Source organism: Pristiophorus japonicus, chromosome 23 (genome assembly GCF_044704955.1).
Source record: "Pristiophorus japonicus isolate sPriJap1 chromosome 23, sPriJap1.hap1, whole genome shotgun sequence".
Classification (NCBI taxonomy): Eukaryota; Metazoa; Chordata; class Chondrichthyes; family Pristiophoridae; genus Pristiophorus; species Pristiophorus japonicus.
Window position 1 is genome coordinate 17900262 of NC_091999.1, and position 18368 is coordinate 17918629.

The 18368-nt window shown below is 45.6% G+C and overlaps 1 long non-coding RNA gene and 1 other non-coding gene across 2 annotated transcripts; both read left to right on the forward strand.

The window, feature by feature from the left end:
• Positions 1-435: 435 nt before the first annotated feature.
• Positions 436-8919, forward strand: LOC139235313 (uncharacterized). Its single transcript, XR_011588452.1, has 2 exons — positions 436-510; positions 8290-8919. It is a non-coding gene; the product is annotated as an uncharacterized lncRNA (long non-coding RNA).
• Positions 8920-14891: 5972 nt separating this feature from the next.
• On the forward strand, positions 14892-14972 carry trnaf-aaa (transfer RNA phenylalanine (anticodon AAA)). The gene has a single exon. It is a non-coding gene; the product is annotated as a tRNA-Phe (tRNA).
• The last annotated feature ends 3396 nt before the right edge of the window (positions 14973-18368 follow it).

An 18368-nucleotide genomic window follows, 5' to 3' on the forward strand; every position in this document is an offset into this window, starting at 1 on the left:
TCACGCTTCAGAATAGCAGCTTAGAAGTCTGGTGTGGCTTTATGGTTTACATGGGTCCAGGCTTTGGCCTGGAGAAGGTTCTGTCTGTTAAATGTCGACCCATACAATTGGACTGAAATTGCTGTCCAATCATGGTTGAACAACTCTCAAATTGCTTTGCTCTTAGACCTAAATTGGCAATCAGCATGTGACTGATTGATACCTGCCAGCAGCAATGCCGCACCCATAGATTGGAGCGTTGCATTATTCTGTTCCTATTTCTCATGGTCATATGTACCCAGCATGCTCCGCGGGGGAGAATGTGCTGCACCCAGACTACAGGAGCTCAGTGCGCAGGCGCGGGGCTGGTTGTGTTTGGAGCATGCGCGGTGTGTGTAATGGCGGAGGAGACATGTTTTGGACAGGCTCCTCAGAAGTGTCCTTTTCAGCGGGACGGAGCGGAGTAATGGACCAGCAGGGAGCCGGGGAGGCTTCATAAACAACCGGTGTCCGCTGCAAGCCCGGAAGTGGGTGAGTTCGGGCAAGCAGGGGTGGCAGATGCTGCTTTGTCTTGTTTTTGCTATCTGTGCTGACACTAGAGCAGCTGATAAGGAGTGCGAGAGTAGGAGACAGAGGCCCAGAGACCAGCCCAACCAGTTGCAGACAAAGATAGAGGGTTTGAAATCGAGAGGTGACGTCGCAGCCAAGCTGGTAAGTGGTTGGCTGTTCGACTGGTAAGTATAACTCTCTTTTAGACTGACTTTTAGATTGGTTTAATTGGCAGCCAACCAATAAGTAGCTGTTTGGTGTTTAAGTAAATTTTAGTAAGTAAATTAATTTAAGGGTTGAGTCATGGCAGCAGAGCTCGGACATGTGTCATGCTCCTCCTGTGTTACGTGGGAAGTCAGGGACGCTTCCAGTGTCCCTGACTACTATGTGTGTGGGAAGTGTGTCCAACTGCAGCTCCTGACAGACCGCATGACGGCACTGGGAAAAAGAGTGGGAGAGCTATAGTGATAGGGGACTCTACTGTAAAGGGAATAGATAGGAGTTTCTGCGGACGCAACCGAGACTCCAGGATGGTATGTTGCCTCCCTGGTGCAAGGGTCAAGGATGTCTCGGAGCAGCTGCAGAGCATTCTGGAGAGGGAGGGTGAACAGCCAGTTGTCGTGGTACATGTAGGTACCAACGATATAGGTAAGAAGCGGGAAGAGGTCCTACAAGCTGAATTTAGGGAGCTAGGAGTTAAATTAAAAAGTAGAACCTCAAAAGTAATAATCTCTGGATTGCTATCAGTGCCACGTGCTAATCAGAGTAGAGGGAGCAGGGTAGTTAGAATACATACGTGGCTTGAGCAGTGGTGCAAGAGGGAGGGATTCAAATTCCTGGGACATTGGAACCAGTTCTGGGGGAAGTGGGACCTGAGCTGCAAGGAGGATGCTATCAGGCTGCAGATTGACTTGGATAGGTTAGGTGAGTGGGCAAATGCATGGCAGATGAAGTATAATGTGGATTAATGTGAGGTTATCCACTTTGGTGGTAAAAACAGAGAGACAGACTATTATCTGAAAGGTGACAGATTAGGAAACGGTGAGGTGCAACGAGACCTGGGTGTCATGGTACATCAGTCATTGACGGTTGGCATGCAGATACAGGAGGCGGTTAAGAAATCAAACGGCATGTTGGCCTTCATAGCGTGGGGATTTGAGTACAGGGGCAGGGAGGTGTTAGTACAGTTGTACAGAGCTTTGTTGAGGCCACACCTGGAGTATTGTGTGCAGTTTTGGTCTCCTAACTTGAGGAACGACATTCTTGCTATAGAGGGAGTGCAGCGAAGGTTCACCAGACTGATTCCCGGGATGGTGGGACTGACATATCAAGAAAGACAGGATCAACTGGGCTTGCATTCACTGGAGTTCAGAAGAATGAGAGGGGCTCTGATGGTTTTCGACAGGTTAGATGCAGGAAGAATGTTCCCAGAACCAGGGGTCAGAGTTTAAGGAGAAGGTGTAAGCCATTTAGGATCGAGATGAGGAGAAACCTCTTCACCCAGAGAGTGGTGGACCTGTGGAATTTGCTACCAAAGAAAGTTGTTGAGGTCAATTCACTAAATATATTCAAAAAGGAGTTCGATGTAGTCCTTACTACTAGGGGGATCAAGGGGTATGGCGAGAAAGCAGGAATGGGTTACTGAAGTTGCATGTTCAGCCATGAACTCATTGAATGGCGGTGCAGGCTCGAAGGGCCGAATGACCTACTCCTGCCCTATTTTCTATGTTTCTATAATAATCGGAATATCGGCGGTTACAGCTTCGAGGCTTTCTCCCGGTCACAGGCCCAAGGTAACAGCGGCCATCTTGGTACAGGAAGCATGTTCAGCGTTCCGCCATCTTGATGCAGTTAGTAGCAGAGTGCATGCGCGGCCATCTTGGTGCTGGAATGTTCGTGTCTGGAACTGAACCCAGCCTGAGTCAGCACCTTCAGGGCAGGGGCACCAGTGAGTGCGGAACTGAACCCAACCAGAGTCAGGACCTTCAGGGCAGGGGCACCAGTGAGTGCAGAACTGAACCCAACCAGAGTCAGGACCTTCAGGGGAGGGGAACCAGTGAGTGTAGAACTGAACCCAGCCAGAGTCAGTACCTTCAGGGGAGGGGAACCAGTGAGTGTAGAACTAGACCCAGCCACAGTTAGCACCATTATTGGAGGAGAGGGAGATGAAACCAGTGATTGTAGAACTGGACTCAGCCAGAGTCAGCACCATCAAGGGGGGAGTGGAGCCAGTGAGTGTCGAACTGTACGCAGCTAGAATTGGTGGGGAAAATTGGGAGTGGAGATGAAGCAGTCTATAACATAAGAATATAAGAAATAGGAGCAGGAGTAGGCCATTTGGCCCCTCGAGCCTGCTCCCCATTCAATAAGATTATGGCTGATCTGATCATGGACTCGACTCCACATCCGTGCCCGCTCCCCATAACCCTTTACTCCCTTATCGCTGAAAATGTGTCTCTCTCCACCTTAAATATATTCAAAGACCCAGCTTGCACAGCTCTTTGGGGCAGCTAATTCCATGGATTTACAACCCTCAGAGAAGAAATCTCAGTTTTAAATGGGCGGCTCTTTATTCTGAGACTATTTCCGCTAATTTTAGTTTCCCCTATGAATGGAAATATCCCTCTGCATCCAGCTTGGCGAGCCACCTCATTATCATTAAGTTTCAATAAGATCACCTCTCATTCTTCTGAACTCCAATGTGTAGAGGCTAAACCTACTCAACCTATGCTCAGAAATCAACCCCCTCATCTCTGGAATCAACCTAGTGAACTTTCTCTGAACAGCCTCCAATGCAAGTATATCCTTCCTTACATACAGAGACCAAAACTGTACGCAGTACTCCAGGTGAGGCCTCACCATTACTCTGTACAGTTGTAGCAGGACTTCTCTGCTTTTATACTCTATCCCCCTTGCAATAAAGGCCAAAATTCCATTTGCCTTCCTGATTACTTGCCGTACCTGCATACTAACTTTTTGTGTTTCATGCACAAGACCCCCAAGTCTCTCTGTAATGCAGCTCTTTGCAATTTTTCTCCATTTAAATTATAATTTGCGTTTCTATTATTTCTGCTAAAGTGGATAACCTCACATTTTCCCACATTATACTTCATCTGCCAAATGTTTGCCCTCTGACTAAACCTGTCTGTATCCCTTTGCAGATTTTTTGTGTCTTCCACACAATTTTTGTAACAACTGCAAACTCGGTCCCTTCATCCAAATCATTAATATGGATTGTAAATAGTTGAAGACCCAGCGCCAATCCCTGCGGCACCCCACTAGTCATGTTTGCCAACTGGAAAATGACCCATTTATCCCGACCCTCTGTTTTCTGTTAGTTAGCCAATCCCCTATCCACGTTAATATGTTACCCCCAACCCAGTGAGCTTTTATATTGTGCAGTAAACTCTTAGGTGGCACCTTATCGAATGCCTTCTGGAAATCCAAATACATCACATCCACTGCTTACCCCTTTTCCACCCTGCTCGTTACATCCTCAAAGAACTCCAGCGAATTTGTAAAATTGATTTCCCTTTCATAAAACCATGTTGAATCTGCTTGAATGAATGATGCTTTTCCAAATGTCCTGCTACTGCTTCCTTATAATGGACTCCAGCATTTTCCCAACGACAGAAGTTAGGCTACCTGGTATATGGTTTCCTGCTTTTTGTCTGCCTCCTTTTTCAAATCGGCAAGTTACATTTGCGCTTTCCAATCTGTTGGGACCGCACTAGAATCCAGGGAATTTTGGTAGATTACAACCAATGCTTCCACTATCTCTGCAGCCACTTCTCTTAAGACCCTAGGATGCAAGCCATCATGTTCAGGGGACTGTTCTGCCTTTAGTCCCATTATTTTACCTAATACTACATCATTAGTGATTGTATTACGTAACTCCCTACCTATAGCCCTTCGCTTATCCACTGCTGGGATGTTTTTAGTGTCTTCTACCATGAAGGACTCTTATTGTATTCTGTACTCTGTGCTAGCTTACTTTCATCATCTATCTTCCCTCTCAATCATTTTTTTAGTCGTTCTCTGCTGGCTTTTAAAAATGTCATAATCCTCTGGCCTCCCACTAGTCTTGGCCACACCATATGCTTTTGTTTTCAATTTGATTCCTCCCTTATTTCCTCAGTTAGCCACGGATGATTATCCCTTCTCTTAGTCTCTCCTTCTCATTGGGATATATTTTTGTTGCAGGTAATGAAATATCTCCTTAAATGTCTGCCACTGCTCATCAACCAGTCCCATTCTTTAATCTATTTTCCCAGTCCACTTTAGCCAACTCTGCCCTCATACCTCTGCAGTCTCCTTTTATTTAAGCTTAGGACCCTAGTTTGAGAACCAACTTTCTCACCCTCCAGCTGAATTTGAAAGTCAACCATATTATGGTCACTTATTCCAAGAGGATCTTTTAGTATGAGATCATTTATTAATCCTGCTTCATTACACAGTACTAGATCTAAGATAGCCTGCTCCCTGGTTGGTTCCACAACGTACTGTTCAAGGAAACTATCCCGGATACACTCTATGGACTCCTCCTCAAGGCTACCCTGGCCAATTTGCTTTGTCCAATCAATATGAAGTTTAAAATCACCCATAAATATTGCTGTTCCTTTATTACAAGCCTCCATTATTTCTTGATTTATACTCCGTCCAACAGTGTAGCTACTGCTTGGGGGCCTATAGACTCTGCCCACCAGTGACTTTCCCTTTATTATTCCTCATCTCCACCCAAACTGATTCAATATCTTGATCCTCTGAGCAAATATCGTTTCTCACTAACGCACTGATCTCATCCTTTATTAACAGAGCTTTCCCACCTCCTTTTTTTTTCTGTATGTCCTTCCGAATTGTCAAATATCCTTGAATATTTAGTTCCCAGTCCTGGTCACCTTGCAACCACGTCTCTGAAATGGCTATCAGATCATACCCATTTGTATCTATTTGTGCCGTCAACTCATCTATTTTGTTACAAATGTTATGTGCATTTAGACAAAGAACTTTTAAATTTGTTTTTTTACCGGTTTTTCCTGCTTTTTTCTTCTGTCCTTCAAACTCACTTTCTACATTTTTGCTTTCTAATTCCAGCTTTACTTCCCTACCGACTGAATCTATTCTCAGGTTCCCATTCCCCTGCCAAGCTAGTTTAAACTCTCCCCAACAGCACTGGCAAACCCCCCCACCCCCGGCGAGGATATTGGTCCCGGCTCTGTTGAGGTGCAACCCGTCCGGCTTGTACTGGTCCCACATCCCTCCAGAAGCGGTCCCAATGCATCAGGAATCTAAAGCCCTCCCTCCTGTACCATCTCTCCAGCCACGCATTCATCTGCTCTGTCCTCCTCCTATTTCTGTACTCACTAGCTCATGGCACCAGGAGTAATTTTAAATATTATCTTAGACAATGTCACTGTTTACAATTACACATGACCCTGTCTCGGTTTATATTACATTCGACCCTGCCTCTGTTTATATTACACTAGACCCTGTCCCTGTTTATATTACACTAGACAGTATCACTGCTTATAAATAGAAGTATAGAGTACAAACGCGTGGATATTATGATGAACCTGTACAAAACACTGGTTCGGCCTCAACTGGAGTATTATGCACAATTGTGTGCAACACACTTTGGGAATAATGTGAAGGCCTTGGAGAGGGTGCAGAAAAGATTTACGAGAATGATTCCAGGGATGAGGGACTTCAGTTACCTGGACAACTGGAGCAGCTGAGGTTGCAAGGGGGATAGAGTATAAAAGCAGAGAAGTCCTGCTACAGCGGTACAGGGTTTTGATGAGGCCACACCTGAAGTACTGCGTACAGTTTTGATCTCTGTATTTAAGGAAGGATATACTTTCATTGGAGGCAGCTCAGAGAAGGTTCACTAGGTTGATTCCTGACATGAGGGGGTTGACTTATGAAGAAAGATTGAGTAGCTTGCGCCTATACTCATTCGAGTTCAGAAGACTGAGAGGTGATATAATTGAAACATATAAGATATTGAGGGGGCTTGACAAGGTGCATTCAGAGAGAATATTTCCACTCATAGGGGAATCTAGAGCTTAGGGGGCATAGATTCAGAATAAGGGATTGCCCATTTAAAACTGAGATGAGGGGGAATTTCTTCTCTCAGGGTTCTAATTCTGTGGCATTCTTTGCCCCAGAGAGCTGTGGAGACCGGATCATTGAATATATTTAAGGCGAAGATAGATAGATTTTTTTAGCGATTATGGGAGTAAAGGTTTATGGGGAGCGGGCGGGGTAGTGGAGCTGAGTCCATGATTAGATCAGCCATGATTTTATTGAATGACGGAGCAGGCTTGAGGGGCAAATGGCCGACTCCCATTCTTATTTCTTATGTTCCCCTTAGAGCAGGGAAGATTGAGCGGGGATTTGATAGAGATGTTCAAAATCATGAGTGGTCTTGCCAGAGTAGATCGTGAGATACTGTTCCCATTGGCAGAAGGGTCGAGAACCAGAGGACACAAATTTGAGGTGATTGGCAAAAGAACCAAAGGCGACACAAGAAAAAACCTTTTTGCGTAGCGAGTGTTTAATATCTGGATTGCACGGCCTGAAAGGGTGGTGGAGGCAGACTCAATCACGGCTTTCAAAAGGGAGTTGGATAAGTACCTGAAAGAAAAACATTTGCAGGGCTGTGGGGTAAGGGTGGGGGAGTGGAACTAGCTGAGGTGCTCTTGCAGAGAGCTGGCACGGGCTCGACGGGCCGAATGATCTTGTTTCGTGCTGTAACCATTCTCTGATTCTATGGTTCTAACTCTCTCATCATAAGCCTCTATTCACTTCTCCCTCATATGCTGATCTTCAGTGCATCGATACTGGAAACACAGAGCGACCAATCCAGAGCCGCTCTGTATCAGGGTGGGCGCTGGATGCAGAAGTCGCTCCCTGGCCTCCTGTGTGCGTCTGTTTGTTGCATCAGTTTGAGCTGGATTGGAGAGGGGGAGAAGCTGCTGGGTTTAACCCCCAGTACCTCTGGGCCCAGTCGGGACCAACAATTTCCGATGAGAGACTATCAACGGCGGTGGATTCTAGGGGAGATTAGGTTGTGAAACAGACACTGCCCGCACAATGTAGAAGCGTATTGTTTTAGGAACAAGTATTTCTATAGAGGCTTTCAATATACAGATTTGTTTGAATCCATTCTTAGGATGTCGCTCGTAGGGCCAGAATATATTTCCAATTTCCATTTGCCCCTTCATAAGGTGATGGTGGGCCTTTTCGAACCGCTGCAGTCCGTGTGGTGAAGGCCCTCCCACAATGCTGTTAGGTGAGGAGTTCCAGGATTTTCACCCAGTGACGATGTAGGAACGGCGATATATGCCCAAGTCAGGATGGTGTGAGACTTGGAGGGGAACTTGGAGGTGATGGATTTCCATGCACCTGCTGCCCTGGTCCATCTAGGTGGGAGAGGTTGTGGGTTTGGGAGGTTCTGTCAAAGTTCTGGTCGAGTTACAGATGTTTAACTTCCCTCCCCTTCGCCCTGCCCACCTCTCCCTCCTCCCATAGAGGCCAGAGTCTTGTGTAGTCCCAGACCGGGTGGTGGGTTCCCTTCCCTGAAGGACATTGGTGATCAGTTGGGTTTTTTGACAATCCGGCAGCTTTCGTGGTCACTTTTTTTCTGTTGGCGGCCGCACAAATAGCCAGGTTCATTCAGCTCAATTTCACAACCTGCCTTTGTGTTTTTATGGGTTCTCTCTCACCCACCCTTTTTTCTGTTTGAAACTCACTTTACAGGTTATTAAAAGGAGAAGATTTGTCGACCAGAGGCTTAAACCAAACATCACATTAAGATATGACTGAGTCACTCAATTCATCGGGAATGGAATATCATCGGCCTTTGACCATGGAAGCAAAAAGCACTGTTCACAGTGGGGAGAAATGGTACACGTGCTCTGCATGTGGACAAGGCTTCAGCCGATCAGCCAACCTGGAGAGACACAAGTGCAGTCATACTGGGGAGAAACTGTGTAAATATGGGGACTGTGGGAAATATTTCAAGCTGGAAACACATTGGCGAGTTCACACTGGGGAGAGGCCGTTCACCTGCTTCGATTGTGGGAAGTGATTCGTTCGGTCCTCCCACCTGCTGAGGCACCAGCGAATTCACGCAGGGGAGAGGCCATTCACCTGCTCTGAGTGTGGGAGGGGATTCACTCAGTCATCCACCCTGATGAAACACCAGAGAGTTCACAAGTGACTGCAGGGGTGGGATTCTGCTATTATTGCTGCTGTTAATCACATCCCGACTGAACCATGTTCATTCTGACAGTTGAGGTTTGTTTCTGCTGATGCTAATAACTCCTGTAACTTGACTGGAGTTTAATATTTGCGATATAGACAAATAAATTAGTGTTGCTTTCAACATATTGCTGTGGATTTTTGTCTTTACCATGCGGGAGTGTTTAGCATCACCTGGCTGGAGCTCAGTGAGGACAATCTGTGGGGAGGATTGTATGGGGGGAGAACTTCAGCATGGGCACAGTCCTTCAGGGTCACACTGAGAGGGGCAAACGGCACTTTGGTCTTTCTCATCACACTTCACTGTCAGCAAAGTCACCGAGCGGGGTAAACTTGATGGTGTAAGGTGCGGATGATATCCACCCAAGTGTGTTTAAAGAGATGGGATGGGTGCTCTGTTAGCCCCTTGCCCATATCTCCAACCGCTCAGTAGCATCATTGGTTGTTCCTTGAGATTGGAAGGTAGCACACGTAGTTCCCATTTTTCAAATTGGGCACAAGTCAGAGCTCGGGAATTGAAGGCCCATCAACATGACCTCAATCACTGGAAAGGTGCTTGAAGGGATCCTGAGAGATGCTGTTTTCCATCATGGGGAAAGGGAAGGGGCCATGAGAGATACTGAACATGGATTCCGGTAAACATGGTCAAGTCTTACAAGCTAGCTTGAGTTTGTAAAGAAGTTGTTAGGTTGGTGGATGGGGGAATCTGGTTGACATTGTCTACCTCAAGGTGTCAAACTCATTTTCTATGGTGGGCCTGATCCAATATCCTGGCACTTGGCATAGGCCACATTCAGAAAAAGCTATTAAAATAGGAATACATGAAATAAACTACATCGGAATTTACATTTAGATTTGATTTACTGCCTCTGCTTCTGATCCCTGGCACCTCTTAGCTTGAGCATTCATGAACTGACCCTGCTCAAACCATAATCACAAGGATATCGGTGCATGGTTCTGCCTGTAACCACAAGGCTGTGTCACTGCCACACACACATATCGTTTCCTTGTTTCACATCTCCATACAAACACCAACATCCACACATCCCCTTTCTACACAATTGCAGCAGACATGAGCAAGGACATGAGGCTTATTAAAAGACACATTTCATTACAGCAAAGGTTACACTGGGAGACATGTTCAGTTATCTTCCATTACAGGCAAAATGCCGGGCAAACCAGCAGCACACTGGCACCTGAGCACTGTCTCATCGGCCTACAGGCTTTTCTTAAATAGATTTTCTGCCTGGATATAAACTTAAACCAGCTTTGCAGACGTGATGCTCTATTCACACATAGAAGGTGAGAGAGGTGCAGTGGGGAACATGCTATGTCCAGTAGCTGAAAGTGATTCACGGACTGGGTTTTGTGTTTAGTGATCCCAGGCGTGTTACCAATGCCAGCAAAGATGAAGCCCATGGAATAAAACGGACAGTGGATACTGTCTCACTGTAAGCGATTCAGAATGAGAAGCTTTAACAACAGCTGATGTTTCACAAAGGGAGACCTCAACAGACCAAAGGACATTGGAGGCGTTTAATGGGCTGTTTGTGTCACTGGGCTACAGGAGGCTATTTGTGACAGAAGGAAAGCTGTTCACAGCAAACAAACAGTTTACCTGCCAGTCCAGGGCCCACTCTGACCCCCACCTTCTCTCTCTCACTATTGATGGACACTGCTGCAGTAATTGCTCCTCTGACTTTTCCTCTCTTCTCCCTCCTTCACCCTTAATACACGACCCAACACAATCTCCCTTCCCCGACATCCTCACTGTGTTGGAGTCCACGCCAGTCTCCCCATCTGCTCCATGTTCTCTCCCTGGATCCTGAAACTACAGTCTGCATCCCTCTGTACTTAAGGAAGTGGCCCGAGAAATAGTGGATGCATTGCTCATCATTTTCCAACAGTCTATCGACTCGGTATCAGTTCCTATGAACTGGAGGGTAGCTAATGTAACACCACTTTTTAAAAAAGGGGGGAGAGGGAAACGGGTAATTATAGACTGGTTAGCCTGACATCGGTCATGGGGAAAATGTTGGAATCAATTATTAAAGATGAAATAGCAGCGCATTTGGAAGCAGTGACGGGATCGGTCCAAGTCAGCATGGATTTATGAAAGGGAAATCATGCTTGACAAATCTTCGAGAATTGTTTGAGGATGTAACTAGTCGAGTGGACAAGGGAGAACCAGTGGATGTGGTGTATTTGGACTTTCAAAAGTTTTTTGACAAGGTCCCACACAAGAGATTGGTGTGCAAAATTAAAGCACATGGTATTAGGGTTAAAGTATGGATGTGGATAGAGAACTGGTTGGCAGACAGGAAACATAAAGTCTGGATAAACGGGTACTTTTCAGAATGGCAGGCAGTTACTCGTGAGGTGCCGCATGGCTCAGTGCTGGGAACCCAGCTATTTACAATATACATCAATGATTTAGATGAAGGAATGGAGTGTAATATCTCCACGTTTGCAGATGATACTAAGCTGGATCGCGGTGTGAGCTGTGAGGAGGATGCTAAGAGGCTGCAGGGTGACTTGGACAGGCAAATGCCTGGCAGATGAAGTATAATGTGGATAAATGTGAGGTTATCCACTTGATGGCTAAAACATGAAGACAGAATATTATCTGAATGGCGACAGATTAAGAAAAGGGGAGTTGCAATGGGACAAGGGTGTCATGGTACATCAGTCATTGCAAGTTGGCTTGCAGGTAAGAAAGCAAATGGCATGTTGGCCTTCATAGCGAGGGGATTTGAATACAGGGGCAGGGAGGTGTTGCTACAGTTGTACAGGGCCTTGGTGAGGCCACACCTGGAGTATTGTGTACAGTTTTGGTCTCCTAACTTGAGGAAGGACATTCTTGCTATTGAGGGAGTGCAGCGAAGGTTCACCAGACTGATTCCCGGGATGGCGGGACTGACCTATCAAGAAAGATTGGATCAACTGGGCTTGTATTCACTGGAGTTCAGAAGAATGAGAGGGGACCTCATAGAAACGTTTAAAATTCTGACGGGTTTAGACAGGTTAGATGCAGAAAGAATGTTCCCAATGTTGGGGAAGTCCAGAACCAGGGGTCACAGTCTGAGGATAAGGGGTAAGCCATTTAGGACCGAGATGAGGAGAAACTTCTTCACCCAGAGAGTGGTGAACCTGTGGAATTCTCTACCACAGAAAGTAGTTGAGGCCAATTCACTAAACATATTCAAAAGGGAGTTAGATGAAGTCCTTACTACTCGGGGGATCAAGGGTTATGGCGAGAAAGCAGGAAGGGGGTACTGAAGTTTCATGTTCAGCCATGAACTCATTGAATGGCGGTGCAGGCTAGAAGGGCTGAATGGCCTGCTCCTGCACCTATTTTCTATGTTTCTATGTTTCTAGGTACAGCAGGTGGTGAAAAAGGCAAATGGTATGTTGGCCTTCATTGCAAGCGGATTTGAGTATAGAAGCAGGGAGGTCTTCCTGCAGTTGTGCAGGGCCTTCGTGAGGCCTCACCTGGAATATTGTGCTCAGTTTTGGTCTCTTAATCTGAAGAAGGACATTCTTGCTATTGAGGGAGTGCAGAAAAGGTTCATGTGACTGATTCCCGGGACGGCAGGACTGACCTATGATGAGAGACTCGATCGACTGGGCCTGTATTCACTGGAGTTTAGAAGAATGAGAGGGGATCTCATAGAAACATATAAGATTCTGATGGCACTGGACAGGTTCGATGCAGGAAGAATGTTCCCGATGTTGAGAAAGTCCAGAACCAGGGGACATAGTCTAAGGATAAGAGGTAAGCCATTTAGGACCGAGATGAGGAGAAACTTCTTCACTCAAAGTTGTTAACCTGTGGAATTCTCTGCCGCAGAGAGTTGTTGATGCCAGTTCGTTACATATATTCAAGAGTGGGTTAGATATGGCCCTTACCTCTAAAGGGATCAAGTGGTATGGAGAGAAAGCAGGAAAGAGGTACTGAGGTGAATGATCAGCCATGATCTTATTGAATGGTGGTGCAGGCTCGAAGGGCCGAATGGACAATTCCTGCACCTATTTTCTATGTTTCTATATTTCTAACTAACTCTTCCCCCTCCTGAAGTCTTCAGGCTCTAAAACTGAAGCTTGGTGGCCCTCAGTCCCTGCTCCTTGATTTACATCCCCTTCTCTCCTCCTCTTTCCCCCTTGGTTGTGTTCCACACTCTGGGCCTTGGGCCTTCCCTGGGGATTCTCAGTATGAACAGGGTGTGTGTGTTGAGACAGGATGTCCCAGCTTTCCACCTTTAAAGGGACAAGGAGAGGACCAGCTTGGCTGAATGGCCCTGCTTAGTGACATCACTGCAGCGCCTAGCAACCACCCTCCCTGAGCCCTGCTCATTATGGGCTGGGTTGAGCTCAGTGCTGTCACAGGAAGGGCAACAGGAGCAGGATTCGAGCCGTGTGGAGCCCAGGATTAATGGGGAGAGGTACAGGATCAATTTATACCTTATTGAGTGAGAAATGTCAGTGTCCCAGACACTACCTGTCCCTCAGTATCTGTGTCGAGGAGCGACCGATGGGTTCAATCTGTATCTAACCCATGCTGTGCCCGACTGGAGAGTGTTTGATGCTGGCACGAGGTGCTCAGCTCAATGAACACAACATTTTACCATAAGATGATCAGATAAACCCATCAGCTTCTCCCCTGGACACAGGCCCTGAAGGACCGGGAGTGTCTCTAATAATTTAGCTGGTGCCCTTGATTAAATTTAAGCACCTCACATCTCTTTTTAAAAATTCGTTCAGGGGATGTGTGTCTCGTCTCTCACCTCTCATTCTTCTAAACGCTGGAGAATATAGGCCTAGTCTACTCAATCTCTCATAGGACAATCCCCCCATCCCAGCAATCAGTCTGGTGAATCTTCATTGCACTCCCTCTATAGCAAGTTTATCTTTCCTTCGGTAAGGAGACCAAAACTGCACACAATACTCGAGGTGTGGTCTCACCAGGGCCCTGTATAATTGCAGTAAGACGTACATACTCAAATCCTCTTTTAATAAAGGCCAATAAACCTATTGATTTCTTAATTGCTTGCTGCACCTGCATATTAATTTTTAGCGATTTGTGTACAAGAACACCCACGTCCCTCTGAACAGAATGTTTCCCAAACTCTCACCATTTAAAAAAAATACTCTGCCTTTCTATTTTTACTATAAGTGTCTAACTTAACATTTCTTCACCTTATATTTTATTTGCCATGTTCTTGCCCACTCACTGAGCCTGTACATATCCGTTTGAAACCTCTTTTCATCCTCCTCACACTTACATCCCCAAATGGCTTTGTAGCCTCAGCAGACTTCGATATATGACATTTGGTCCCCTCATCCAAATTATTGATATAGATTGTGAATAGCTGGGGCCCAAGCACCGATCCTTGCAGCACCCCAACAGTTACAGCCTGCCAACCCGAAAATCACCCGTTTATTTCTACTCTCTGTTTTCTGTCAATTAACCAATCCTTAATCCTTGCTCGTATAATAATCTCTTGTGAGGCACCTCATCGAATGCCTTCTGTAAATCTAAATACACGTCTGTTCCAATGGGATTCTCACAGCCTCTTTGTCTGACTGGCTCTCTCTTTCCCATCATTTCGGTCTGTCCCTGTCTTTGCCTGTCTTTGTTAGTCCCTGCCTGTAAGCTGAGAAGTATTTCCATCATTTTCTGTTTTAGTCTCTATCGCTCTCTCTCTATCTGTCTCTCTCCTTGTCACTGCCTTTATCATTGTCTTTCACTCACTCTTTCCCTCTCTCTCTTAATAGATCACACACACACAACTCTGTATATGTATATATTTGATTCTTTATCGCACTCAGTCTGCCTCTCCTTCTCAGTCTCACACTTTCTGTCTCTCGTTGTTTCTATCTCGCTGTCTGTCTCTCCCTATTTGTCGGTTTGTCTCTGTCTCTCAATGTGTATGTCGACTTCTCATGTTGTCCAGTTCTGTTCACAGTGGCTCGATTCCTGCTCTGACAGAACTGGTACCCGTCAGTTCCTCGTCAGCATAGTGGTGAATGTACCCGCCTGTCACGCGGGTAATCGGGGTTCAATTTTTCTGAGTAACGTTTAAAAAGGCAGCGACACAGTAGTCGTGGCTGAGTGGTTAAGGCGATGGACTAAAAATCCATTGGGTTATCCCGCGCAGGTTCGAATCCTGCCCACTACGATTCTCTGCATTTTTCATTCCATTTCACAATTTCACCGGTTCTCTGACAAACTGATCCTGAGATAGATGGAATAACATCCCACACCTTTCAACTTTGAAATTTTTTTCTCATTTTTATTAATCTGCAATATTCACGATACATCCGTTTCACAAATCGCATACATCAGTCAAAGTTGCGACAGTGATTCAGCCTGTCTATCCCTCGAGATGTCAAAGTCATCTGTGCATGCCCGTTGGTGCGTGCAAATTTTTGGTTATGTGTGTGTGTCTCGCTGTCTGTCTATCTCTTTATATGTCTCTGTGTATGTGCAACTGTCTGTGGCAATCATCACTATTAATTTGGTATGTCCTGGAACTTATAAAAAAGACTTGGGGAAAATAATACGGTTGTGAACTTTTGTATCGGCTTTGGTTCAGTGGCCGCATTCTCGACTGAATCGGGAGTTTGTGTGTTCAAGTCGCCTGAGACTTGAGAATATCATCTTGGCTAACACTCAAGTGCAGCACTTGGGGAATTTTGCAATGTTGAAGCTGTTGACTTGCGGATGAAATGTTAAATTGAAGCTCCGTCTGCACCCTCGGGTGGATATGAAAGTTCCCAGTGCATTACTCGAAAAAGAATAGGAGAGTTGCCCCCGTGTCAATATTACTAAAAATTTTCGTAAATGCTTACTGAAAGCCGATGTGTATGTGTTTGTATGTCGGGTTGGGGTTGAAGCCCAGATTCTCACAGAGACAGAATCCAGGTTCTCACAGGACCAGAATAGCCGAGTGGTTGAGGCGTTGGCATTAAATTCAATGGGTTTGTCCCGCGTGGGTTCGTCCCCCACTCCTGGTATCTCTTTAATTTAACACGGATTTCCTCCCATTCTGATCAGTGAGACCCGATTTTCATCGGTTGAATCAGCAATTTTCTGTAACAATGTGACACTCTGAACCGATAATGAAATGAAATTGTGAAATGTATGTGTCGCTCGGTTTCTGCCTCTCTCTCTCTCTTCAGAAAGTTTTGTATGTTTGAGTCTTTGTCTCTCTCAGTCTGACTCACTCTGTCTGTCCCTGATTCTCTGTTTGTCTTTGTCTCTCAATCTGTCTCTTTCTCACGGTGCCACGTCTGTTCCAATAGGATTCTCTCAGACTCTTTGTCTGACTGGCTCTCTCTTTCCCATCATTTCGGTCTGTCCATGTCTTTGCCTGTCTCTGTTATTCCCTGCCTGTAAGCTGAGAAGTATTTCCATCATTTTCTGTTTTAGTCTCTATCGCTCTCTCTCTATCTGTCTCTCTCCTTGTCACTGTCTTTATCATTGTCTTTCTCTCACTCTTTCCCTCTCTCTCTTAATAGATCACACACACACAACTCTGTATATGTATATATTTGATTCTTTATCGCACTCAGTCTGCCTCTCCTTCTCAGTCTCACACTTTCTGTCTCTCGTTGTCTCTATCTCGCTGTCTGTCTCTCCCTATTTGTCGGTTTGTCTCTGTCTCTCAATGTGTATGTCGACTTCTCATGGTGTCCAGTTCTGTTCACAGTGGCTCGATTCCTGCTCTGACAGAACTGGTACCCGTCAGTTCCTCGTTAGTATAGTGGTGAATGTACCCGCCTGTCACGCGGGAGATCGGGGTTCAATTTTTCTGAGTAACGTTTAAAAAGGCAGCGACACAGTAGTCGTGGCTGAGTGGTTAAGGCGATGGACTAGAAATCCATTGGGTTATCCCGCGCAGGTTCGAATCCTGCCCACTACGATTCTCTGCATTTTTCATTCCATTTCACAATTTCACCGGTTCTCTGCCAAACTGATCCTGAGATAGATGGAATAACATCCCACACTTTTCAACTTTGACATTTTTTTCTCATTTTTATTAATCTGCAATATTCACGATACATCCGTTTCACAAATCGCAAACATCAGTCAAAGTTGCGACAGTGATTCAGCCTGTCTATCCCTCGAGATGTCAAAGTCATCTGTGCATGCCCGTTGGTGCGTGCAAATTTTTGTTATGTGTGTGTGTGTCTCGGTGTCTGTCTATCTCTTTATATGTCTCTGTGTATGTGCAACTGTCTGTGGCAATCATCACTATTAATTTGGTATGTCCTGGAACTTATAAAAAAGACTTGGGGAAAATAATACGGTTGTGAACTTTTGTATCGGCTTTGTTTCAGTGGCCGCATTCTCGACTGAATCGGGAGTTTGTGTGTTCAAGTCGCCTGAGACTTGAGCATATCATCTTGGCGAACACTCAAGTGCAGCACTTCGGGAATTTTGCAATGTTGAAGCTGTTGACTTGCGGATGAAATGTTAAATTGAAGCTCCGTCTGCACCCTCGGGTGGATATGAAAGTTCCCAGTGCATTACTCGAAACAGAATAGGAGAGTTGCCCCCGTGTCAATATTACTAAAAATGTTCGTAAATGCTCACTGAAAGCCGATGTGCACGTGTTTGTATGTGGGGTTGGGGTTGAAGCCCAGATTCTCACAGAGACAGAATCCAGTTTCTCACAGGACCAGAATAGCCGAGTGGTTGAGGCGTTGGCCTTAAATTCAATTGGTTTGTACCGCGTGGGTTCGTCCCCCACTCCTGGTATCTCTTTAATTTAACACGGATTTCCTCCCATTCTGATCAGTGAGACCGGATTTTCATCCGTTGAATCAGCAATTCTCTGTAACAATGTGACACTCTGAACCGATAATGATATGAAATTGTGAAATGTATCTGTGTCGCTCGGTTTCTGCCTCTCTCTCTCTCTTCAGAGAATTTTGTATGTTTGAGTCTTTGTCTCTCTCAGTCTGACTCACTCTGTCTGTCCCTGATTCTCTGTTTGTCTCTGTCTCTCAATCTGTCTCTTTCTCACGGTGCCACGTCTGTTCCAATAGGATTCTCTCAGACTCTTTGTCTGACTGGCTCTCTCTTTCCCATCTTTTCGGTCTGTCCATGTCTTTGCCTGTCTCTGTTATTCCCTGCCTGTAAGCTGAGAAGTATTTCCATCATTTTCTGTTTTAGTCTCTATCGCTCTCTCTCTATCTCTCTCTCTCCGCGTCACTGTCTTTATCATTGTCTTTCTCTCACTCTTTCCCTCTCTCTCTTAATAGATCACACACACATCTCTGTATATGTATATATTTGATTCTTTTTCTCACTCAGTCTGCCTCTCCTTCTCAGTCTCACACTTTCTGTCTCTCGTTGTCTCTATCTCGCTGTCTGTCTCTCCCTGTTTGTCGGTTTGTCTCTGTCTCTCAATGTGTCTGTGGACTTCTCCTGTGTCCAGTTCTGTTCTCAGTAACTCGATTCCTGCTCTGACAGAACTGATATTCGTCAGTTCCTCGTTAGTATAGTGGTGAGTATCCCCGCCTGTCACCCCGGATATCGGGGTTCAATTCCCCGAAGGGAAGGCAGT